The sequence below is a fragment of the Pongo pygmaeus genome, chromosome 3, assembly GCF_028885625.2.
Source record: "Pongo pygmaeus isolate AG05252 chromosome 3, NHGRI_mPonPyg2-v2.0_pri, whole genome shotgun sequence".
In the NCBI taxonomy this organism is placed as follows: domain Eukaryota; kingdom Metazoa; phylum Chordata; class Mammalia; order Primates; family Hominidae; genus Pongo; species Pongo pygmaeus.
In genome coordinates, this window is record NC_072376.2 from 80,459,878 (window position 1) to 80,485,555 (window position 25,678).

General features: G+C 38.3%; 1 pseudogene; it reads right to left on the reverse strand.

The window, feature by feature from the left end:
* LOC134739305 (UDP-glucuronosyltransferase 2B17-like) overlaps window positions 1-25,678 on the reverse strand; it is a 112,226-nt pseudogene that overhangs the window by 69,718 nt on the left and 16,830 nt on the right.

The following is a 25,678-nucleotide window of genomic DNA, read 5'->3' on the forward strand; positions in this document are numbered from 1 at the left end:
AGTTTACTTTAGGCAGCATTTTTGTAGGTTTGCAGTGAAGTCCTCCAATGAAATCAGCATGTAAGTGTGAGCGAGGAAATTCAAAATCAGAGTAATGTGGCTTTTTGAATAAGCCACATTTTAGCTTTCCCCATTGCTTCAGATAAGAGGGAATGTCTTCCTGACGAGAAAAAAGAAAGCAAAGAGTAGACAAATACAAGAGAATTGTCATGGGAATATACCTGGTAATTTTCTGAAAACAGGTAAAATAGTGTAGTGAAAGATATATAAAGTGTATGTGTTTTGATATAGCAACACACACACACACATATATATATATAAATAGATGGGCATAATTTAATTTTTGAGCCCTATATATTTTGCTCAAATGTATTTATAACAAAGCCAACGTGCTAAGAGACTTGTGAGAGGAAACTACTTTTCTTACATCACATCAATATATTCAAAGTCATAAACTATCATTAAAATAAACCACAGAGAATAAAATGTGCATTTTTTTTTTTTTGCTCTCTGAAGCTGTACTAGTAACAGATATACATTTAAACAAGTATTTGAGGTCCGTGATCAATTAAAACAACTCAATAAAACAATTTTCTAAGCAATTCTAAATCTAATTTCCACAATTAATAAGCTAGTCCCTTGATCCTCAGTTCTTGAAGTGAATTGTGTATTTTGAGAGTGTGGCTGAAATTCTTCTACCTACAACTGCCTTTGGTTTATGGTAATGTATTAATAATATTAGTTTTAAAAATAAATATATTTACAAATAACAGCAGAAAAATTTTCTGAAATTATTGAAATAGAGACGTGCTCAATCTTAATTTGACTCATACTTTCTTAATGAAGAGACAAAGTTAAAAAAATTCAGAAATAACTTCATATTCACACTTCAACAAGATGTTTGGCCTTAAAACAAATAATTTTCAATTCTTTAGTGTAGTGTAGAAACATTATAAATTACATATTACCTGTATTGGTTTTTGCATCTGAGATGAAGACAGTATATCCGTCAACTGTGAAGGAAAATTTCTAGTACTGTGGAACAATATTTTAATTTATAAATAAGGAAACAGGTTCACAAGGAGAAAACTTTTCCTCAATGGTAACTAGACAGCTGTGCTAGAAAAATGTGTAACTCCTCAGTCAGTATGTCTGAGTTCTGTAATATGTTTCTTGATGTGTTGAATAACCTTTATAAAGACAAAAAGTGTATAAAGCAAAATAGACGTGATTGTTTAGAGATATCTGAAGTACTTTATTTTACATGTTTATGAGTTCCTGGAATGTCTTGTATGAATGATGCCCACAGGGTTCTAACTGGCCCAATAATTTAAGTCTTTTCATAATAATTGAAAGATTGTCTTATATTTTCATTTTACTATTTCACTTATTAAAAAATACACTTCTCTGACTTTATACAAGCTTATGTTCAAAGTCACAAGAAAGTTAGATCTTCATACCACTAATGGAAAACATTACTTATCAAGTACTTCACTGTTGAACTGATCCCACTTCTCTCATAATAACAGAAATTGTACTGAATCTGTATATCAATTTGGAGATAGTGTATCACCATGACAACAACACTGGGGTTTTATTCATGAATATGAGATACCTTTCCATTTATTTAGATCTTTTCAATTACTTTCCACGGCGTTTTGCAATTTTTATAATGCATGATGTATAATTTTGTGTTAAATTTTTTCCCAAGAATTATATTCTTTTTTGTGGTTATTTGAAGTGTGATTGTTTTCTCAATTTCACTTTTGATTTTTCATTTCAGTTATGTAATTTTTTTGTGTGTTTGTTAATCTTGTATCCTAAATACTAGCTTTATCTATCAGTCTATGTCCAGAGTTTGTTCCTGCCAGTGGGTTCATGGACTCGCTGACTCCAAGAATAAAGCTGTGGACCTTCATAGTGAGTGTTACAGCTCTTAAAGGTGGCACAGACCCAGAGAGTGAGCAGCAGCAAGATTTATTGTGAAGAGCAAAAGAACAAAGCTTCCACAGTGTGGAAGCTGCTGCTGGCTGGGATGGCCAGCTTTTATTCCCTTATTGTCCCCTCCCATGTTCCATTTCTGTCCTATCAGAGTGCCCTTTTTTCAATCCTCCCTGTGATTGGCTCCTTTTAGGATCCTGCTGATTGGTGTATTTTATAGAGCACTGATTGATGTATTTCACAGAGCACTGATTGGTGCATTTTACAATCCTCTTGCTGGCTACAGAGCACTGATTGGTGCATTTTTACAGAGTGCTGATTGGTACATTTTACAATCCTCTTGCTAGTTACATAGCACTGATTGGTGTGTTTTGCAGTCCCAGCTACAGAGTGCTGATTGGTGCATTTTAGAAACCTCTTGTAAGACAGAAAAGTTCTCCAAGTCCCCACTCAACCCAGGAAGTCCAGCTGGCTTCACCTCTCAATGTCCCCTCTAAACATGATACCCCAACTGCTGTTGGGAATTGGGCGATGATTGCTCTAGCTACTTCATGCTGGATGGGACAATGAAGGGGACCTGAAGTTGTGGTGTCCTCCAGAGAGGAAATCCATAGGCCAGTCAAGGGGCCAGGGGACCGATCCAGGGGTCCTCGGTAGAAGTTGTTAGTTGAGCTCATTTGGGGTTCCATTTGTAAGACCATCTATAGCTTGATGGCCTCAGTCTTGGAGGAAACAAATTTGACAAGGAGGTTAAAAATACAGGGTCTTAAGGCAAGTAATAGCAAGATGGCTGTCATGGGACCTAGAAAGGGGAGAAAGCATGCCACCCAACTCCAGAGGTTGGTATAAGAGTTTGAAAGGCATTGTCTGATTTCAGAAGCCTTTTCCTGTAAGTACTGGGCAGTGTCTCATACTATCTCTGACTGGTTAGTGGAAAAGCAACACTCTTCCCCTAAGGAGGTGCAAAGTCCTCCTTTCTCAGCAGTGAGGAGGACTAGGCCTCAGTGGTTTTGTAGAGTCACTGCTGCCAAAGAGTCTATTTGGGATTGTAGAGTAAGAATAGATTTTGTTATTTCTCACAAACTGAGAAATCCTTTGAGTGTGTGGCAGTAGGATAGTGAAGTGGACAAACCTGCTCTTCCGGTTCCTGTAGCAGTAGCCATTCCTAACCCTATAAGAAGGGGTATTAGTTGTATGGCCCTGCCCTGATGAACTTGAACCTTGAGGGACACTGATAGGGTCTGATTTCCTGGGGCAATGTCAATGTTGGGACTTAGGAAGACTAAGGTGCAGGTGCCTGTCCAGTTGGTTGGGAGGCAGATATAGGTTGAAGCTCCACATAAGAAGAATCTTCCTTGGCTGGGTAGACAGACTGGTTTTGTATGTTAAAAAGGTGTGTGAGTTTGTTGTTTTCATTTTCCCATACTCTGAGAGTACTTGCCAAAGTAGCTCCAGTGAGCAGCTGGAAAGGGGTGTTGGGAACAAACTGAGTGGCTCCCTGTGTTCTATTTTTCCATTGGAGAAAAAACTGTTTTGCATGTATTAGGAACCATTCAAGAGACTAATTGAAAGAGGGGAAGAGAAAGGCATTCACTAGTGGTGGGAGCACTGCTGCAGGGGATCCTGGGGTGAATGGTCATTTAGGGAGTATGTTTGCCATTACAAAATGCGGACTGTTTGTTAAGCAGAGAAGAGGTGATAATTTTTGGGGGCCCTGAGAAGCAGACAAGCCATCTGAATGGAGCTGTTTGGGTGACTCGGATGTTACTATGATCAGTTGGGTCTTGAAGTTGTAGGGCGTAATTACACTGATGGGATAGTAGGTGCCCCAGGGGCAGGCCTGATAAGAGATTGTGTTGGATGCATAAAGCGGCTTGGAAAATTAAGATGGTATTCATAGTCACAGGGCCGTGTATGAGCTTTTCATTGCTTGGGTAGTAGATGAGGTTGGAAATGTAAAAGCATAAAAGCTGGATTGCATGTCCTGTTTGGGTATTTTTGGTCCTATCAGAGATGGGGAAGTCAGCTAATGATTGCATATTTAGAAGTTGGAAAGGGTCTTTTCCTTCATAACAGGGGTGTCCAAAGTTTAACTCGGATGTGGTGAATCCAAGATTCCACTCCTGCCACCTTAACTGCAGTGGGGGTAGAGAGGATTACCAAGTATGGTCCTTCCCACAAGGAATCCATAGATGGGGAGGTGGAGGGGAGGGATTTGACGAATACAAGGTCTCCCGATTGGAACAGCTCTGTTCCCTTTTCTCTGTGACATCCTTCGGGTAGGTTTTTTAAGATTTTGTTGATATTTTGCCAAAGAAGTTATATTTTTGACCAAGTTGGCCATTTCCTGATCAAGTAGGAGGTCGCTTGTGAGAAGAGGTCGCCCATACAGCATTTCATATGGATGGAGCCTCGTTTTGTAAGGAAATTTTTTGGATTCTCAATGAGGCTATGGGCAAGAGAGTAGGCCATGGGAGATGAGTTTCTTGTGTTAGTTTCCTTAACTGCCTCTTGAGAGTTTCATTTGCCTTCTTAACCTTCCCTGAGGATTGTGGCCTTGGCACAGTGAAGGTGATATTCTATCCCTAGATCTCTGGAAATTCCCTGAGTTATCATGGCTTTAAAACCCAGATCACTGTCACTTTGTAAGCTTTGGAGAAGCCAAAATCCAGGAATTAATTCATGAATTAGAACTTTAACCACTTCCTGAGACTTCTCTGTCTTGCAGGGGATGGCTTCTATCTAATTTGCAGAGGTATCAACACAGACTAAGAAGTTTTGAAATCCCCTTGACTTAGGCATATTGGTGAAGTCTAACTGCTCATCCTCTCTCGGATAGTGCCCTGTTCTTTGTTTCCCCAGAGAGGCCTTATGATGGACCAAGGGATTATTCCTTTTGCACATCTCACAGGCTTTGACTACTCTTGGCATGGTCTATAAGTGATTTGGCCCTGTTCATACGGATTTAGCCATTTGATGAGTGTTCTCAACACCCATATGAAAAGTTTTCTGGAGGGTCTTAAGTATTTTACACTGGCTGGCTTCAGGTATGAGTATCTTTCCCTCTTCTGTCATTAACCACCCCAAGGGGGGAAAACTATGCCCCTGTGAAAGTTCTCATTCTGTTTTGTTCAGGGAATACTGGGGCTTAATCTCTTGGAGAGTGTTGTTCCATACCAAGGGTCCTTCCATAGGTAATGTGAGGTTCTGCCTGACAGCAATTTTGGCCTCAGAGTCTGCCCGACAGTTTCCTTCTGCCTTTTATCCTTCACCTTTTTGATGGCTGTGGCAGTGTAAGACTGCCACCTACTTGGGTTTTTACACTCCATGCAATAACTTCATGATTTCCATGTGATATTTAATGGGGGTTCCCCCAGAGGTTAGGAACCACCTTTCTTTCCATATTGCAGCATGGGCATGTAGGATTAGATAAGCATACTTGTTATCTGTATGCACATTTATTCTTTTCTTCTTTCCCAGTTCTAAGGCTCAGGTAAGCGTTACTAGTTCTGCTAACTGGGTGCTGGCCCTGGGGGAAGAGGCTTACTTTCAAGTATGGTTACATCACTAACTATGGCATAACCTGCCCTTCATATCTCATTCTCCACAAATGAACTTTCTCAGTATATAGATTAAGGTCAGGATTAGCTAAGGGACTTCTAAGAGATCCTCTCAAGGGGCATAAGTCTGGGCTACAGTTTGTTGACAGTCATGCTCGATTGGTTCCCCATCCTCTGAGAGAAAAGGGGTACTGTTGAGGGCCACATACATGTGTATTTGAAGCAGCAGTTCCTCAAGGTGTGGGGCCTGGTATCTAAGCAGACAGTTGTCTGATAGCCATAAACTTCCTTTGGTACCTAGCATGCCATTTACATCAGGAGTATTCCAGACAGTGAGATACTTCCCTTGTATTATTTTGATATCATCTGATACTAAGATGGCCCCTGACACAACTACCCACAAACAGTGAGGCCAGCCTTTGGCTATAACATCAATTTCCTTACTTAGGTATGCCACTGGTTGTGGGGTTGTCTCACAAGTCTAAGTAAGGACTCCAAGAGCTGTTCCCACTCTCTCTGTGATGTATAAAGATAAGTTTTGTCCTGTGGGAAGGCTTAAGGCTGGAGCTTCTACTGGGGCCTACTTTAGGTTTTGAAGGATGTTTCTGCCTCTGGTTCCCATTCTACTAGATGAGTATTTGCCCTTTGGGTCTCCTTGATTAGAGTATAGAGTGGCCTGGCCATCTTGCTGTATCTGGGATCCATAGTCAGCAAAACCCGGTGATTTCAAGGAACCTCCACAACAGTTTTAATGTCTTAGTGTGAGGATAAGCCAGTATAGACTCATTCGTTCTTTGCTGAGGGCCTTGGTTCCTCTGGCTAAGATTAGGCCTAGATATTCAACTTGTTTTAGGCAGAGCTGGTCTTTTAATTTAGATGCCTTGTACCCTTGATTAGCTAGAAAGTTCAAAAGATCTAGGGTAGCCTGCTGGTATGACCTTCTGAACTGGTAGCCAAAAGTAAATCATCCACATACTGAAGGACCAGAGTGCCTGGACTTGAGAAGTGGCCTAGATCTTGGGCCAGTGCCTGACCAAACAGATGTGGGTTATCCCTAAACTCTTGGGGCAAGATCGTCCACATCATTTGGGACAAGTGGTCTATGGGATCCTCAAAGGCAAAGAGAAATTTGGAGTCAGAGTGCAGGAGAAGGCATCCTTGAGGTCCAGAACAGTGAATCATTCTACTTCCTCTGGTATTTGAGAGTGCAGTGTATAGTGGTTGGGTACAGCTGGAAATAGAGGAATTGCTGCCTCATTGATGAGGCTAAGATCTTGCACTAGTCTCCACTGACCATTTGGTTTTTGTTCTCCTAGAATTGGAGTGTTGCAGGGACTGCTGCATTTTCTTACTAAGGCTTGAATGTTTAAATGTCTAACAATATCCTGTAATCCTTTATGAGCTTCAGGCCTTAAGGGATATTGCCTTTGATAAGAAAAAGTGGTGGGGTCTTTTAGCCTCATTTGAACTGTGTGGGCATTTTTTTTTTTGCCCTTCCTAATTGTCCTTCCAATGCCCAGATATCAGAGTTGATTCCCTCCTCAAGTAGGGGACAACAAATGTGTAACTTGTTTCCCATATTCGTATAGATAATAGCTCCAGCTCTGGTTAATATGTCCCTCCCTAGTAAGGGTGTGGGATTTCTGGGCATAATAAGAAAGTCATGTGAAGAGTGCAAAATCTCCCAGTTGCAACTGAGGAGATGGGAGAAATACCTGGTTACAGGCTGTCCCAGGATTCCTCGAAGGGAAATGGACCTAGAGGACAGCCATCTGGGGCAGGAGATTAACACTGAGAATGCCATGCCAATGTGCAAGAGAAAGTCAATTTCCTGGCCCTTAATGGATAAACTTATCCAAGGCTCAGTGAGGGTGATGACATGAGCTGGTACTTGCCCTGGGCACCCTCAGTCCTGTTGTTGGATCATCTAGTTGGGGACTTCTGGACCAGAGAACCTTTGTCCTCTGGGGCAGTGCACCTTCCAGTGATTGTATTGGCATAGTGGACATGGGTGAGGGGGTGGCTTGTTTCTTATTGGACAATCTTCTCTAAAGTGTGCTTGCAAACTACACTGATAACAAGCCCTACTGGGTGATTGGCCTGCTCCATTTTCTGTCCTCTCTGAATCACTAAAGTTTGTTTGTCTGAGGGCCATGAGTAAGGCTGCAGCCTTTTTCTGCTATTGCTTTTCCTTTTTGGCCTTTTCCTCTTGGTCCTTATTATAGAACACTGAGGTTGCCAGGTTTAATAATGCCTCCATATTTTGTTCAGGACCCAGGGCTCACTTTTGGAGCTTTCTCCTGATATCTATGGCTGATTGGATAATAAACTTATCTTTTAGGATCAATTGACCCTTGAGGGAGTTGGGCAACAGGGGAGTATATGTTCTTAAGGCCTTCTATAGCCGCTTGAGGAAGGGAGAAGTATTTCCTTCCTTTCCCTGAGTTATGGTGACATCATTGAATAGTTCATGGGCTTTTTCCTAATTCTCCTTAGTCCTTCTAGAACACAGGCCCACAGATATTTGCAACTCCAGTAGCCATGATCTGAGTCTAGGTCTCAGTGGGGATCCATACTGGGGACAGCTTGCTGACCAGTAGGGAATTTGTCCCTTTCTTAGGCTGTCATTCTATCATTTACTTGACTAAGATACCAAGTATCTCCAAACTCTTGGGCTGCAGCTAAAGCTGCATTCTTTTCATTAAAGGACAGGATTTGATCTAACAATAGCATGACATCTCTCCAAGTGAGGTTGAATGAAGGGGGCCTGCCCCTCACACCTGTGGGTATTTCTTGTCAGGTGGAGATGAGAGACTGAGAAAAGAAATAAGACACAGAGACAAAGTATAGAGAAAGAACAGTGGGCCCAGGGGACCAGCACACTCACCATGTGAGGACCTGCACTGGTGCCAGTCTCCAAGTTCCCTCAGTATTTATTGATTACTATTTTCACTATCACCACAAGGGGAGTGTGGCAGGAGAACAGAGTGAACAGGCTGATGGTGGGGAAAAGGTCAACAGGAAAACATGTGCGTAATGGAATCTGCATCATAAATAAGTTCAAGGGAAGGTACTGTGTCCGGATGTGCATGTAGGCTAGATTTATGTTTCTCTTTACCCAAACATCTCAGTGTAGCAAAGAGTAACACAGCAATATTGCTGCCAGCATATCTCATCTTCAGCCAAATGGTGGTTTTCTCCTATCTCAGAATAGAAAGAATGGTTGGCATTATATGGAGACATTCCATTCCCAGAGACATGCAGAAAACAGAAGCCTTCCTCTTATCTCAACTGCAAAAAAAGCCTTCCTCTTTTAATAATCCTCCTCAGCACAGACCTTTTATGAGTGTTGGGCTGGGGGACAGTAAGGTCTTTCCCTTCCCATGAGGCCATATCTCAGGCTGTCTCAGTGGGAGAAACCTTGGACAATACCCAGGCTTTCTTGGGCAGAGGTCCCTGTGGCTTTCTGCAGTGCATTGTGTCCCTGTTTAATAGAGAATGGAGAATGGCAATGACTTTTAGCAAGCATACTGTCTGCAAACATATTGTTAACAAGGCACATCCTGCAAAGCCCTAAATCCCTTAAAGCTTGATTCAATACAGCACATGTTTCTGTGAGCATAGGGTTGGGGCTAAAGTTACAGGTTAATAGCATTACAGATTAACAGCATCTCAAAGCAGAATAATTTTTCCTTGTACAGATCAAAATGGAGTTGCTTATGCCTTCCTTTTTTACATAGACACAGTAACAATCTGATCTCTCTTTCTTTTCCCCACAGTCAAAGGCTTGCCCTAGACCCTGTGGGACATCTATATACCTATCAGGATCATTTGAAAACTTCCCCAGGTCTACCTTTATCTGCTTTAAATCAGAGAGAGAAAAGGGAACATTTTTCCCGGGTTGGGCCAAATTCCCCTCCCCCTACAGCTTGAAGGGGACATAACCAATAGCCCGGGGGTTTTTGTGGTCCCTTGGAGATTTCTTTGCTTGTGTGCTTCTGGGTGGGGGAGATTAGAGGAGGCTTATCATTAATATGAAGGGGACCTGTAGGGAGGCTAGGATATGAAAGTAAGCTGAGAGAGATGTAAACTGCAAGCTTTGCATAGCTGTGGATTATCCTTAAATGAAAAGAGAGCTTGGACATAAGGTATCTCACTCCATTTGCTTTCTCTCTTACAGAAAATTTGAAGCTGCAGGATAGTATTATAATTTATACTTCCCTCAGGTGGCCATTTTTCCCCCTCAGAGAGAGACTATTGGGGACAGGACATAGTGCAGAAAAAAAATAAGCCACTTCTTTTTGAGGGTTTGTAGGTCAAATTTGTCCCAATGGCTTAGGATGCATTTCAAGGGTGAGCCTATTGATGCCTGAATGTTTCCCATCTGAAAGAAAAAACTGCCTGCAGTTTTGACCTTTTCTTTTTTTTTTTTGCCTGACAAAGAACCTGCAATGGTTCCTGGACCCTGCTGTTTGGAATAGTTGCACTCACCGAAGCAGCAGCAGAAACACTGGTTTTCCTCCTAGACCACAAAGAAGACTGAGTAAGGTCAGATTTAGTAGCTCTTACTGATGCATTCTCAGAAAATTGCACCCTTGCCTTCCTCTTAGACCACAAAAAGGACCGAGAAAAATCGGATTTAGTGGCCCTTTCCAATGCATTCTCAAAAAATCTGTTAGAGTCCTAAGCATTCTCCTGTTAGTATTGGGACCTTGCCCTTGTCCCATAAAGATGATATGCTTCAAAATGGAGTGGGGGCCCATACTCTGAGGGAGGGAAGTGATCTCCAGGTTTGGAAGAGTGATGCCTTTTGTCCTCCCTTCTCATCATATGAATAGGAAGGATATAATTTCTGAGGATATAATTTCTCCACATATCCTAGCTTCAGGAATAGCCTTTGTTAGGCCTGCTAGTCTGAGGAGGGATTCTAAAATTCCAGATAGTCCCCCACAATGGGACTTTGGGCAAAAATTATGTCTTTCTCATTGGTGCACCCACGTGCATAAAGAAGGGAACAGAGTTTTGAAATTTATACTACAAATCATTCTTATAGGAGAAACTAGAAAAGCACCAGAGACAGGAAGTTGTTTTTAGAAGCAGGACTAGCCTCAGAGAAAAGAGGCAAGAGGAAGTTTGTTTGACAGGCATTAGGACCCAGGAGGCAAGGGTCAGGATAGATAGGATAGATGGGCGGGTCTCACTTGGGAAGTTCTGCTAATAGCTGCAGGGTCAACCAACTTTTTGTCGGGACCCTAGAGCTGAATGGCTTTCCTGTCTGTTGACCCTCAGCTCAGTCCAGAAGTACAGGAAAAGTGGAAGCTGGTTCCCAGCAAACCAACACTCCTGACTCCAAAGAGTTGGGGGTTGTTAGAGAGCTGTTTCCCAGAAAGCCTGACACTCATGCCTTTAGTCTGGCAGCTGAGCTAGTCACTTTTAACTGGTTGACAGGTGCGTGGTGGTTAGCCCCCAAACTCTAAGGAAAAATAGGACAGAATAGCAAGCAAAAGGGGTCTAATGGCACTCACCATGTGGCAACATCCCAGACGAGCCCCCAAGATGTTTCTGGACTTTATTCCTGCTGGTGAGTTTATGGTTTCAATGACTTCAAGAATGAAGCTGCAGACCTTCACAGGGAGTGTTACAGCTCTTAAAGGTGGCACAGACCCAAAGAAAGATTTATTGTGAAGAGCAAAAGAACAAAGCTTCCACAGCATGGAAGGGGACCCAAGCATGTTGCCACTGCTGGCTGGGGTGGCCAGCTTTTATTCTCTTATTGGCCCCTCCCATGTTCCATTTCTCTCCTATCAGAGTGCCCTTTTTTCAATCCTCCATGCGATTGGCTACTTTTAGAATCCTGCTGATTGGTGCATTTTACAGAGAACTGATTTGTTCATTTTACAGAGCACTAATTGGTGCATTTTACAGCCACCTTGCTAGCTACCAAGCGCTGATTGGTGAGTTTTACAATCCTAGCTACAGAGTGCAGATTGGTGTGTTTTACAATCCTAGCTACAGAGTGCTGATTGGTGTGTTTTACAATCCTCTTGTAAGACGGAAATGTTATCCAAGTTCCCAGAAGTCCAGCTGGCTTCACCTCTCAAGTCTAATGTTTTCTAGCAGATTTCTAAATATTTTCTCTATGTAAAATCATGTCATATGCCAATATGTTAAACATAACATATTGGCATAAGTTAATATGCCAATATTATATTATATTATATTATAATTATATTATATTATATTATTATAGTTATATTATATTAATATGTTTAAGATAAGTTAAACAACTTTTTCCTTCCCTATATAGATTACTTTATTTCATATTCTTGTCTATTTTTCTTAACTAGAACCTCTAGTGGGATGTTGATTAGGAGTAGGGAGAGTGGATTTAGCCTTTCTACACTAAGTATAATGCTAGCTATGTGTTTTCTTATAGATGTCACTTATCAGGTTTGCATCAGGCTAGGTTTCCCTCAACAATTAGAACAGTCAGTTTTCAGTAAACCTTTACTATAATTTTTATGAATCCATAAGTTAGGCTTTAAAGAACTAGACTTTTACCTGAGTACAAGGGCTGGAATGAGAAAACAAACCCATTCAGACCCCACCTTGGTTTTCATAGCCCTTACAATCTGATAGAATAATAATAGTGTTCTTACACATACACCTCATACCAGGGTCCACTTAAAATTAAGAAACGTTCTAAGACTAGGTAAAGCTTTCCAGACCCCAGAGAATAGTTAAAGATTAGATGGAGATTGAATAAAACACTCCTGCTTGTAGGTGCACTCCCACAAATAGGCATGCAGTTTAAAATATATCTAAGCACTAGAAAAACACTTGTGACTTTGAATTGGTCTGGTAAGTGAGTTACTCCAACCTTCTCCCTGTAACAAATTGCATAAACAAACTCCCTTCTTTCTCACTTTGTTTGCATCTTGTTACCAGACCATGAGAACAAGCAGATGGGCCTTGTTCTATCTGGGAACAGTTTGAGGAACTTTACCTCTATTCCTACTTTATTGAATATTGTTATGATGAAACATACTGGATTTCATTAAATAATTTTTTCTGCATTCATGGAAAGATAATGAATTTCTCATCCTTCATTATAATCATATTGTGTATTACATTAATCGAGAGTGTTACAGGATCTTTGGGGTGTTGCTTTTCTGGTCAGAAATATCTGTGGCCAGTGGCACCTTTGCCCAAGTTCTTGTCATGCAGCCAGGAATAATGAGGTACACAGACAAGTGAGGAGTTGGCAAGACAAAGAGGAGTTTTACGGAGTGTTAGAACAGCTCAGAGGAGACATGCAGTGGTTAGCTCCACTTTGTAGGCAGGTCGTCCCATCAGTTTTCAGCTCTCAGCAGAGGGGAGGCCCTGGGGAGTGTAGCTCCTCTCTGCAGCTGGTTGTCTTGATGTCTCTGCAGGTCTCTGAAGCTCTCAGCTGAGAGGGTAGTTCCTCTCTGCAGCTGGCCATACTGTCATCTGCTCAGCTCTGGCTGAGTCCATGGCTTTAGTGGGCCTCACTGGGGAAAAAGTGCATGATAATTCATCTGTGAGAAGCCATGGGTGGGCCCGGCGGAGGAACAACAAGTTCCCACTTCGGTCTATGAGACAGACAGGCAACCTAGTCCCCAGCTTTCAGGCTTTCCCTGGTCCTGAAGATGGGGATCACTGGGGACACACTCCTTTCTGCCTGGGAATCAGCCTGCCTCCTGCTGTCACTCATGGTGCCCGGGCTCAGTCCCAATTTGCTTTGAGATCAAAGTGGACACTGACATTAGGAAGAAGCCAGGCAGTGAGAGCAGGCACTTCTGAGCCTTTGAGGGCAGAGGAGCTTTCCCAGCAGCTGCCATCAATAATTTAAATGTTAAAGCAACTTTGCATTGCTGAGATTAATTTCACTTATTTATGGCGTATAATTACTTAGGTATATGCCTATATTCAGTTTGCTAAGACATTATTGTGGAATTTTGTGTCTATAATCATAAGTGCTATTGATCTGTAGTTTTCTTTTTTTGTGATGTCTTCTTGTGGTTTTAGCAGAAGGGGTCAATGAAATATGTTGGTAATGTTTTCTCCTCTTCTATTATTTGGAGGATTGTTTTTTGAAGAGTTGTTATGTTTTTCTCCTTAAATGATTTGTAGAATTCTAAAGTAAAGCTTTCTTGGCCTGGGCTTTTTTTGTGGGCTGCCTTTTGATTACTAATTCAATCTTTCTTTTTGTTATAGGTCTATTCAGGTTTCCTATTTCCTCTCCAGTTTATTCTATAGTTGTTCTTGTCTGCATCTATCTGTAGTAAAATTCTGCCACACTGAGTTTTGAGGGGATGAGGGAAGAGTTTATGTTTGCAAAGTAAGAGGCGATCCCTGTTTTTATCAAGTCTTAGGAGATTTACTTGAATAAATATTGCTCTGCATTGTGCTTCATATTTTTATTTTTAGAACAATACATGGCCAATTTAATTTTTTATATTAAAGCAATTTTTAATGCTAACCAGGCACTTAAATTGTATCTTTTTCACAATCATGATGTTGTATTGGGATATTAACTTTTGATAAGTGAATAGACTTAATTTGAAAACAAAAGTTTAGGATATATACTCAGTTTACTTATGTAGTGTTAAATCAAGTTTGGCCTAAAGTTGCCTCCTACATATTTTAAGTTTGGCCTAAAAGTTTCTCTGTACATCATGAACTATAATAAGTGGAGGTGTAAACAGAGCATAACCTACACTTGGGGCAGTCATCAAGTTTTGGCCAAACAAATGTAGCCAGTTATTTGAACTTTGTTTAAATATGGTAAACACTGAGCTTTAACCAATTCAGTTGTTCCTGTACCTCACTTCCACTTTCTGTATGTCACTTTCATTTTTCTGTCCATAAATCTTATTTCACCATGTGGCTGCACTGGAGTCTCAGAGCCTACTCTGACTCAGGAGGCTGAACAATTTGTGAATTGTCCTCTGCTCAATTAAACTCTTTTAAATTTAATTCAGCTGAAGTTTGTCATTTATCAGTGTATTTATCAAGTCAGCTCTGAGTTATCTTTTGTAAACTCTCATGTTTACACACACCACACACACACACACACACACACGAATTCCTTCTGTCATTTTGCTTTATTTTATCATGCTTCACAGATATGGCCTTATTTTTTTTTTTACAAGTTGAACCCTTGTGGTAACCCTACATTAAGCAAGTCTACCAATGCTATCTTTCCAATATCTAACACATGCTAACTGTGTCACTGTGGCATATTTTGATAAATCTCACAAAGTTTCAAGCATTTTTGCTATTATTATATCAGTTTTGATGTCCTGTGACAATTGCTTATTGATGTTACTGTTTTAATTGTTTGAGGGACATCACAAAATGCATGCATGTAATATGGTAAATAGAACTGATAAGTGTTGTGTGTATTCTGACTGTTCCACCAACCAGCTGTTTCCCATTTTTCTCCCTCTCCTCAGGCTTCCCTATTTCCTGAGACACAACAATATTGAAATTAAGCAAATTAATAACCCTACAAATGGCTTCTGAGAGTTCAAGGAAAAGGAAGGGTCGCATGTCTCTCACTTAAAATCAAACTAGAAGTGATTAAGCTTAATGATGAAGGTATGTTTAAAGCTGAGATAGGGCAAAGCCCATACTTGTGTCAAACATTTAGCCAAATTTTGAATATAAATAAACTGTTGATGAAGGACATTCAAAGTGCTACAACAATATATACAAAGGATAAGAATATGTAACAGCCTTATTGCTGATATGAAGAAAGTTTTAATTTTCTGGATTAAAGAAAAAACCAGTGAAGATATTTTCTTCTGCCAAATCCTAAACCAGAGCAAGGCTCTAACTCTTTCCAATTCTGAAAAGTGTAAGGAAGTTTCAGAAAAAATTTGAATCTAGCAGAAGTTGGTTTATAAGGTTTAAGGAAAGAAGCCATATCCATAAAGCAAAAGTGCAAGATAAAGGAAGCCTCTGTAAGTTATCCAGAAGACATAGCTAAAATAATTAATGAAGGTGGCTACACTAAACAATAGCTTTTCCATGTGGACAAAACAACCTCCTATTGAAAGAAGATACTATCTAAGACTTTCATAGCTACAGAGAAGTCAATGCCTAGCTTCACAGTTTCAAAGGATAGGATGACTCTTTTATTAGAGGCTAATGAAGCTGATTACTGGAAGTTGAAACCAATGCCAATTTACCACTTGGAAAATCCTAGGGCCCTAAAGAAATGTACTAAATCTATTCTGTGCTCTATCAATGGAACCACAAAACTTGGATGGAAGCATAGCTGTTTACAGCATAATTTACTGAATATTTTAATCCCACTTTTGAGATCTACTGCTTATGAACAAATGTTCCCTTCAAAATATTAGTGCTCATTGACAATAGGTCTGGTCACTCAGGAAGATGAGATATACACAGAAATTAATATTGCTTTTATGTCCACTAATACAACATTCATTCTGTAGCCCCTGGATCAAAAGGTAATTTCAACTTTTAAGTTATTGCACTTAAGAAGTACATTTTGTAAGAATATAGCTTCCATTGACAGCATTTCCTTTGTTGGATATTCGTAAAGTAAACTGAGCATTTTATAAAAAAGATTCATCTTTCTAGATGACATTAAGAACATTTGAGAGTCATGGGAAGAGGTCAAAATATCGACATCACCAGGAGTTTTTAGGAAGTTGATTCCAACCATCATGAATAATATTGAGAGGTTTAAGACTTCAATGGAGGAAGTAACTACAAATGTGGTAGCAATTGTAAGTGAAGTGTAATTAGAAGTGGAATCTGAAGATATGACTGAATTGCTTCAATTTAATGATGGAACTTGAATAGATGAGGAGTTGCTTCATATGAATGAACAAAGAAAGGGGTATATTGAGATGAAAAATACTCTTGGTGAAAATGCCATGAACATTTTTGAAATGAAAGCAAAGAATTTATACTATTACTTAAACTTATTTAATGAAGCAGCAGTAAGGTTTAAGTGGATTGATTGCAGTTTTAAAAGAATATCTACTAAGGGTAAAAAGCTATTATACAGCATTATTAAACAGCATTGCATGCTACACAGAAATTTTTTATGAAAGAAAGGCTCAGTGGATGCAATAAAAATCATTCTGGTCTTACTGAAATTGTGATCCTCCACAAGTAAAAAGATTACAGCTCACACAAGGATCAGATGATTGTTAGCATTTTCCAGCAATAAAGTATTTTTAATTGAGTTATGTACATTTTTATACATAACGCTATTTCAGACTTAATGGAATACAGACAATGTAGACATAATTTTATACACCATGGAAATCCAAAAAAAAATTGTATAACTTGCTTGATTGCAATATTTGCTTTATTGCAGTGATCTGAAACCAAACGTGTAATATCGCGAAGGTATGCCTTGTATTAGTGTAAACACTTAATGTGAGATCTACTTTTTTAAAGATATTTTAAGTGTATAATACACTATTGGTAACTATGGCCACAATATAGTGCAGCAGTTCTCTTAAACTTACTCATCTTATTGGGAACTGGAGGAAAAGCCAATCATTCTATTCTTTAACAAAGAGACTGGCAGTCCCTGCCATAGAGATCTTTGGAACTTTGAGCTTGAGAGATATAATTTAGGGTATCCAGTGGAAGAGATTTCAAAACAGCAAAGCATTCAAGATGCGACCTGGCTGTTCCTAACAGCATACAGTTACATGTGTTCACAAAAAAATGGTCTGAAATTGGAACTTATGTTTAAAAGGGAAACAGAGCATAAAAGTTTGAAAAATTTGCAGTCTGACCATGTGGTATAAAAGAAAACCCCATTGAAATTCAAGCTGGCTGCAAAAATTGCATAAGTAAAGAGAAACTGAATGTTAGTAGCCAACACAATGGGAAAAATTTCTCCAGAATATTTCAGAGATCTTCACAGCAGTCACTCTCATCACAGACCTTTAGGCCTAGGAGGGAAAAATTGTTTCGTGCTGTAGGCCTTGTGCCCAGCTGCTCTGTGAAGCCTCAGGACACGGCTCCCTGCATCCCATCTGCTCCAGCTCCAGCTGTGGCTACAAGGCATCAAGATACAGCTTGGGCCATGGATTCAGAGGGTGCAAGCCCCATATTTTGTTGTCTTGCATGTGGTGTCAGCCCTCCAGGTTCACAGAACGCTGAAGTTGAGATTTGGAAACTTCTGCCCAGATTTCAGGGGATGTATGGAAATGCCTGGATGTCCAGACAGAAGTTTGCTGCAGGGGCAGAACCCTCATGTAGAACCTCTACTAGGGAAATACAAAGGGAAATGTGGGGTGGAGTCCCCACACAGTTTCCCCACTGGGGCACTGAGTAGTGTAGCTGTGAAAAGAAGGCTTTCATCTTCCAAACAGCACAATGGTAGATTCACATATAGCTTGCACCGTGCACTTGGAAAAGCCACAGGCACTCAATGCCAGCCTATGAAAGCAGCAATGGGGGCTGTGCCCCCCTGTGGAGCCACAGGGATAGAGCTGCCAAAGGCCACTGAAGCCCACCCCTTGCATCAGCGGGAACTGGATGAGAGACAAGGAATTATAGGAGACTGTTTGAAGCTTTAAGATTTAATGACTGCCATATGGGGTTACAGGCTTGCACGGAGCCTGTAACTCCTTTGTTTTGGCCAATTTCTCCCATTTGGAATGGGAATATTTACCCAATTCCTGTACCCCATTGTATCTTGGAAGTAACCAACTTGTTTTTTATTTTACAGGCTCATAGGTAGAGGAAGTTGCCTTGTCTCAGATGTGACTTTGGACGTAGACTTTTTTGTTAATACTGAAATGCATTAAGACTTTGGGGTACTGTTGAGAAGGGATAATTGTATTTTGAAATGTGAGAAGGACATGAGATTTGAGAGGGGCTGAGGTGGGGATAACATGATTTGGCCTTGTGTCACACCCAAATTTCACATTGAATTCTAATCCCCACATGTCAGGAGAGGGACATGGTAGGAGGCAATTGGATCACAGGGGTGGATTTTCCCCATGGTGTTATCATGATAGTGAGTGAGTTCTCAGCATATCTAATGGTTTTAAAACTGTGGCACTTCTCTCTCTCTCTTTCTCTCTCATGTTGCCATATAAGAAATGCTTTACTTTCTTTTTGCACTCACCCGTGATTATAAGTTTCCTCAGATCTCTCCAACCATGAGGAACTATGAGTCAACTAAACTTTTTCTTGTAAATTACTGAATCTCAGGTAGTACTTTACAACAGTGTGGAAACAGACAAATACAGCATGTTATTTTAATTACATTAGCTCTAAATATAATTTGAAATAAGGAAATGTGATGCCTTTAGCTGTTTCTACATTTTGCATATTGTTTTGGCTATTTAGAGTGTTTCCAGGATCATAAATTATAGAATTTTTTTGTTTTTATAGAATATGTCATTGGGATTTTGATAGGGATTACATTGAATCTGTAAATCACTTCAGGTTGTATAGATACTTCAACATTGTTAAATATTTCAGTCAACATAATGTATCTTTCCAAATTAGTGTATTCTTTCCTTTCATTCATCAATGTCTTATAGTTTTTAGTATAGAAGTTTTTTTTTTATCTACTTGGTTAAGTTTATTCCTATATGTATTGTTTTTTTGGTGCTATTATAAATTGGATAGTTTCTTCATAGTTGCCTGTTAGTATACTGAACAATAACCTAATTTTGTATGTTGATTTTATATCCTGAAAATTTATGAAATTTGTTTTAATTCTACTAGTATTTTGTAGAGTCTTTACAGTTTTCCACGTATCATATAATGTCATCTGCAAACAGAGGTTGTTTTACTTCTTTTCTTATTTAGAAACCTGTTTTATTTTTATTTTTCTTGCTGAATTGTTCTAGCTAGGACTTCCAGTACTATGTGAAATAGAAGCAGCAAGAGTGAGCATCATTATCTGGTCCTGACACTAGATAAAAATTTTTGAGATTTTTTTATTGAGTATGAATTTAGCTGTGAAGTTTTCATATGCATCATTCCTCATGTTAAGGTGATTTTCTTATATTTCCAGGGTGTTGAAATGTGTCTTTTTTACTCATAGAAACATTGTTGAATTTTTCAAATGCTTTTATTTGCATCTGTTGAGATAACAATTGCTTACTATTCATTATTTTGTTAATGTGGTATATCACATTTGTTAATTTTGAACATTATCTTTCATTCCAGGGATAAACTTGTAATGTCTTTTAGGAAAGAAGTGACACTGAGTATGGATGTGTAGAAGAAGCCAAGCAATACTACTGTTCTTGCAATATCAATAGGAAGAATAGGAAGAGTGAGACTTTTTACACAATTTAATTATTGAATAGTTTCCTTGGCAACAGTAAAAACAATAGAAATCTGCTCAAAATGAAGCCAAAATATTCTGAGTGTATGCAAAACAGTACTGACACTGTAAGTGAACTTCTGAATACAGTAATTTCCATGCATAGTGTATGAAACATCATTAAGCTCAGTAAAGTTTTTCGTGTCATTTATGAATTAGAATAATAGCCTTAAAACCCCATAAGGGTTTTTATTATTTTTATTTTTTCTGGTTTTTAACTACTTTTAACTAGTTTTTAACACTGTTTTTCCTAGTTTTTAAATATTTGACTTGGATTATTTCCAATTTAAATAGATACTAAGTCTCTGGGAAAGAAGTTTTTCACTTAACAGGGTCAATTGTGAAATGATGTTTTGTCACAGGGGGAAGGAAATTATCCATTCCCACCATTTGATGCTAGAATAAACTGCATGACTCCTAGTTTTCAGTCATTTCAACTTCAGGCCTTTGACATAACTAATCCTTTTTCTCCTTCTTTCCTGTTTTGACAAACTTTTGGAAACAAAACAGCAACATTTTGTGATGATGAATATCACAGTTGCCTCACAGGCCAGCAGGAACCCAATCACATCCAAAGAATGGTACTGAAACGAGGTGAGGTTGTGGGCTGCAACCCGAAGGTGCTTGGCTCCTTTGTGGTGCATGACAAACTCAATCCAGAAGACTGCTTGATCCAGGGGCTTCGTTGGCTGATCATGATGAATCTTTGGTAATTTCATAGTGTTCTCTTTATAGCCAAGGATAAACAGAAAAATACAAACATAGAAAGTAAATTTATTTCCTAAGTATATCAAGACTATGGAAGGTCTTTGAAAAATGTTGCACAAATAATTCAAAGTAAATGTTATAGAATTGACATAGAAATTGAATATTTTAAATTGAATCATCACAGAAAGTTTGGTTTTAAATTATAATTTTATCATAGGCAAAATTTTTTAAAGTGAAAATGGGGTCAGGTGGGAAAGTTAATGTCTTTCAACCAGAGGAAATATGATGAGCCACTCCAAGTGCTGTAAGTAAGATAGTAGAAATGCAATCTGAGAATGATCATTTTGATGGACATATTTCTTGAGAGACGGTTGTGCTCCGTTGCTCAGGCTGGAGTATATTCCCTTCATCAGGGCTCACAGTAGCCCTGATCTTGTGGGTTTAAGCAATCATGACACCTGAGCCTCCTGAGTAGCTGGGACTACGAGCTCAAACACTCTGCCTGGCTTATTTTTAAATTTGTTTGTGGTAATGGAATCTCGCTAATGTTGCCCAGGCTGGTCTTAAACTCCTGGGTTCAAACATCACTCCTGATTCACCTCCCAAAGTGCAGGGACTACAGGCATGAACTACCGTGTCTGGACTATTTTGATATTTTAAGAAATAATTGTGTTCAGTGGTTGAAATGCCCTCTAACTAATCTCTCCACTTCTACTCTACTCTTCTGTCTTCCTCTGTATTTTCCTTCCAGTAGCCAGAATAATGTTTTTTTGAAACTAATGTCAGATTATGACACTCCACTGATTAAGATTTCCATCTGGCTTCTCATCACATTAAGAAGAAAATCTGTAATGGGAACACATGAATGAACACATGGAGGGGAACAACACACACTGGGACCTAGCAGAGGGGAGAGGGTGGTAGGTAGGAGGAGATCAGAAAAAATAACTTGTGTTTACTAGGCTTAATATCTGGGTGACAAAATAATCTGTACAACAAACCCAGAAACAACAAGTTTGCCTATATAACAAACCTGCATTTGTTCCCCTGAACATAAAGTAAAAGTTAAATAAAAAATAAAATAAAAAAGAATGACATTCTTTTTAATAGAAAAAATAGAAAGGAATAAGATCTCTTTTTGGTCTACAGAACTTGACATGGTCAGGCACTGGCAACTTCTCCTAAGACTTTCCCCTGCATAGTCTCTTCTAGGGACACTGGGCTTCTATTAATCTTGAAGCTCCCAAAGGTGTTCTCACCTTAGACCCTTTACACCTTTTGTTCCCTCTCTCCCTTTTCAGAGCATTCTTTCTTGCAATAAAATGAGGCTTGATTCTGTCTCTTTTTGAGACTTCCCCTTAAATGATCCTTGTTAGAGAGGCTTTTCCTGGCCACACTATATAGTACCTGTAGAATTTTCTCCAGTGTTTCGTGCTTATTTTGCTATTTAATTTCTAGAACTTTAAAATATTTTACATACCTTCTAAAATAAAATCTTATATATGAGATACATAAGATAAATATACACACACTAGTGAGTAATTTAAAATTTTAAGATTATGTTAAACATTATCCTGAAGTAAAGACACCTACTGCTTAGGTTCTCGGTTGTTAAAACCTGCCTAGAACTCTCTCTTTTTGGATCATTTTAGTCACTACATTCATTCTCAATTTAAGTATTAATCTGACTTCTAATTTTGTAGATTAGCATTGCTTGTTTATATAATTGAATTATATAATATATACTTATTTGTGTCTGTTTTGTTTTGTAGCAGTTATTGGTTAATTACATTGCTGTATAGTATTCAGTTGATTGACAAATACCACAGAGTATCTCTTTATTTTATAACTGATGGACACCTGGCTTGTTTACATTTTTGGACATCATTAGTTATCCTGGTATAAATATATATATATATCATTAGATTTACATATTAATTTCTGCTGGGTATATAATTGGAAGAAGAGTAGCTGTAATAAAGGTGCATATATAATTATAATATTTTGTTGACTGAATTTTGTAAAAATGCATTTTTAATTTCCAAAATTTAGAGAATTTTTTAGTTATCATTCTTTGGATGATTTCTAACTTATTTCTAGTATAATACATGCACACACATATGTGTATGTATACATATATTCACATTTTTATGCTACATATAAAGGTATATACATATATATCACGTTACATTTAATTATGCTCTTCAAAAGTTTTATTTCCTTAATCATTATTTTGTCATCTTTTTTTCTGTTTAAATTTAATATGAGTACTGGTGGATTCAGAATCTACCATCTTATTCTGTATTTTCTATTTTCCAACCTGTCTTATTTTTTTCAATTATTTCCTATTTTTAATCATTCATTGTCTTACTATTTTTTGTGTAAAGTATTTTAAGGTATTCCTTTATGTGGTACCTTTTATATAACAACAATCTTGATAGTAGTAATAAATTCTGAATTAATGATAGCTGATCTAGATATAGCATTTTCCACATTTTTTCCTTTGGAGTATGGAAAAATTAATTATTTTGCTTTTATTCTTTCAGTATTAAAAACTTGTGCTTCAAAGTTCATCTACAAGAAAGTAAGATAAATAAAAAATCAACCCCTCCAGTCAAAGAAAATATTTGAAATTCATATATCTGATGAGAAATTATATTCATAATATAAAAAGAAGTCTTATGAATCAACAATAAGTAAAAAATTTACAACGTGTACAAAAGATTGAAATAGAAATTTATGTAAAGCAGATATATGAATGGTCAGTAAGTGCGTGAAAAGATGGTTAATATCTCTAGCCAGAAGGAAATGTAAAGCAAGACCACAATGAGACACCACTTTACACCCAATGGAATGGCTATAAGATAAAGAAAGGTGATAACAAGTTTTGGGAAAAGTGTGAAGAAATTGGAACCCTCCTGTACAGCTGGTGTTAATGAAGAATGGGGTAAGTACTTTGAAAAACAGTTTAGTGGTTTTTCATCCACATACACATAAAGTTCCACAATCACTCTGCAATTCCACTGCTAGTATCTCCTCAAAAGAAGGGAAAATCTGTTTTTACCCAAAACTATGTATAGCAAGGTTCCTCAGAGCAAAAATTTGAAATAACTAAAGTGTCCATTACCTGATAATCATGTAAATTCAAAGTGTGTATTCATGCTGAGGAATATTATATAGCAAAAACAAAACAAAGTACTGATATGTTCAACATGAATGAAACTGAAAAAAAAATTATGAGAAGTGAAAGAAGTCATTTACAAAACCCCATAAATTGTGTGACTTCATTTATATGAAATATACAGGGAGTATAATCTAATGAGAAATACAACAATTTGATATTTACCTAGACTAGGGGTTTATGGAGAGTGACTTAATGCATTATGTTTTATTTTGGAGTCATAAAAATGTTCAAAAATTGTATTATGGTGATGGATTCGTAATTAAACACATCAAATATATTTAAATTTTACACTTTAAATAGGTGAGTTTTATGCTTATAAATTATAAGTTGGGAAAAAGCTGAGTGTTGGGAAGAAAGCTGAGGTAGGGCTTGCATATCTGACATAATGTCCTCTGGAATGTGTCTAGACTTGCTGCCTCCTTGCTTCTAGCCTTCCTAGGACACTAGATTGATTGTATTCCCATTATCTCAAGTAGCAGGACATGTTCCTTATAAATGCTAAACCATCACAGCTGTAGATCATGCGCCAGTCCTTTTGACCTCTACATCTCACCAACCATTTCTTTCTTGAATTACCAATAAATAGCATGGGCTCCCAGAGCTCTGGGCCTTTGCAGCCTCCACAATTGTGATGGCCCCCTCGTCCCAACTTTCTCTCTCAAACTGTCTTTTTCTCAATCCTTTGACTCCGCCAGACTTTGTCACCCCTATGACCTGGTGTTGGGTCTGATCACTCCAACAGTATATCCCATCACATTTCTTAAAATAATATTTTTTTTAGGGAAACAGGTTATACTTTCAGAAATGTTATTTATTGGGTTTGAATATTTTATTATGTTTCTCCAAGTTCATTATTCCTTTTCATTGTGTATTCTGTAATTTTAAAAAATGTGTATTCATAATAATTATTTATATGTCTTTAACATTATTTTTATGTAGAATAGTTGTTGCAGAAATTGATGACTTATTAAATGTATGAGTTTCAAATGTAACTTTGAAATTACTATCTGGTAGAAAGTAAAAGCAGATTTACAATTACTTAAATCATTTAAATTCTTTCAAAATTAGTCTCTTACATAAAGGATGAAACTCATTGTTACTGCTGACAAGAGAAGCTATCTATAAATACCACCTAGTGAAAAATATTGTTATACTGACAAAGGATCATTAATTACTGTCTTCAGCGCATTCTGCAAGTCTGTACTAAACATTGTGGTGAAATCCAATCTAGCAGCTTCTCCTTTGACCTGCGTGTGAACAATATTATCAGGCTGTTCCAAAAACAAAGGAAGGCCTACCACAGGGATCCCATGGTAGATTGCCTCATAGATGCCATTGCTTCCACTATAAATGATAAAAGCTTTGGTTTTTGGGTGACCTAGGATTGGATTAATTTTAGCAAAATTAATAATTATAAGTAAAGAGTAAAATGAGAAATAAACAATATGAGGCACTGAAAGAATCAATATTCTCTAGATAGTATTATTATGCCCATAAAACTGCATGGAAATTGCGTTTAGATTTCAGAGAAAGAAGTACCTACTTCTGCTGGTGAGATAACTGATGGCTATATGAAGATGTGGTGGTGTATGTGACTTCAGGCTAGAAAAATGAATTAAGGTTGCCAGGTGGACAAAATGATGAAACATATTTTGAACAAAAACATTAAAATGTGCAAAAGATAAAAGAATAAGATTGGACATGTAAGAACAGGTTATCTTAAAAAAATAGTGCAGTCACTCAGCGTGATATGTGGGGTGTGCAAGGCAGCAGGGAGTGGGGTAGATGTGGTGCTGGGACAGAGGAAGGATAGGCCACACTTCATCATAAAAAATGTTGTCACTTTATGTGAAGATTGGGGATTTATTCCCATAGAAAATGCAGTCAGTGGTAATGGAAGAGGAACTGTTATTT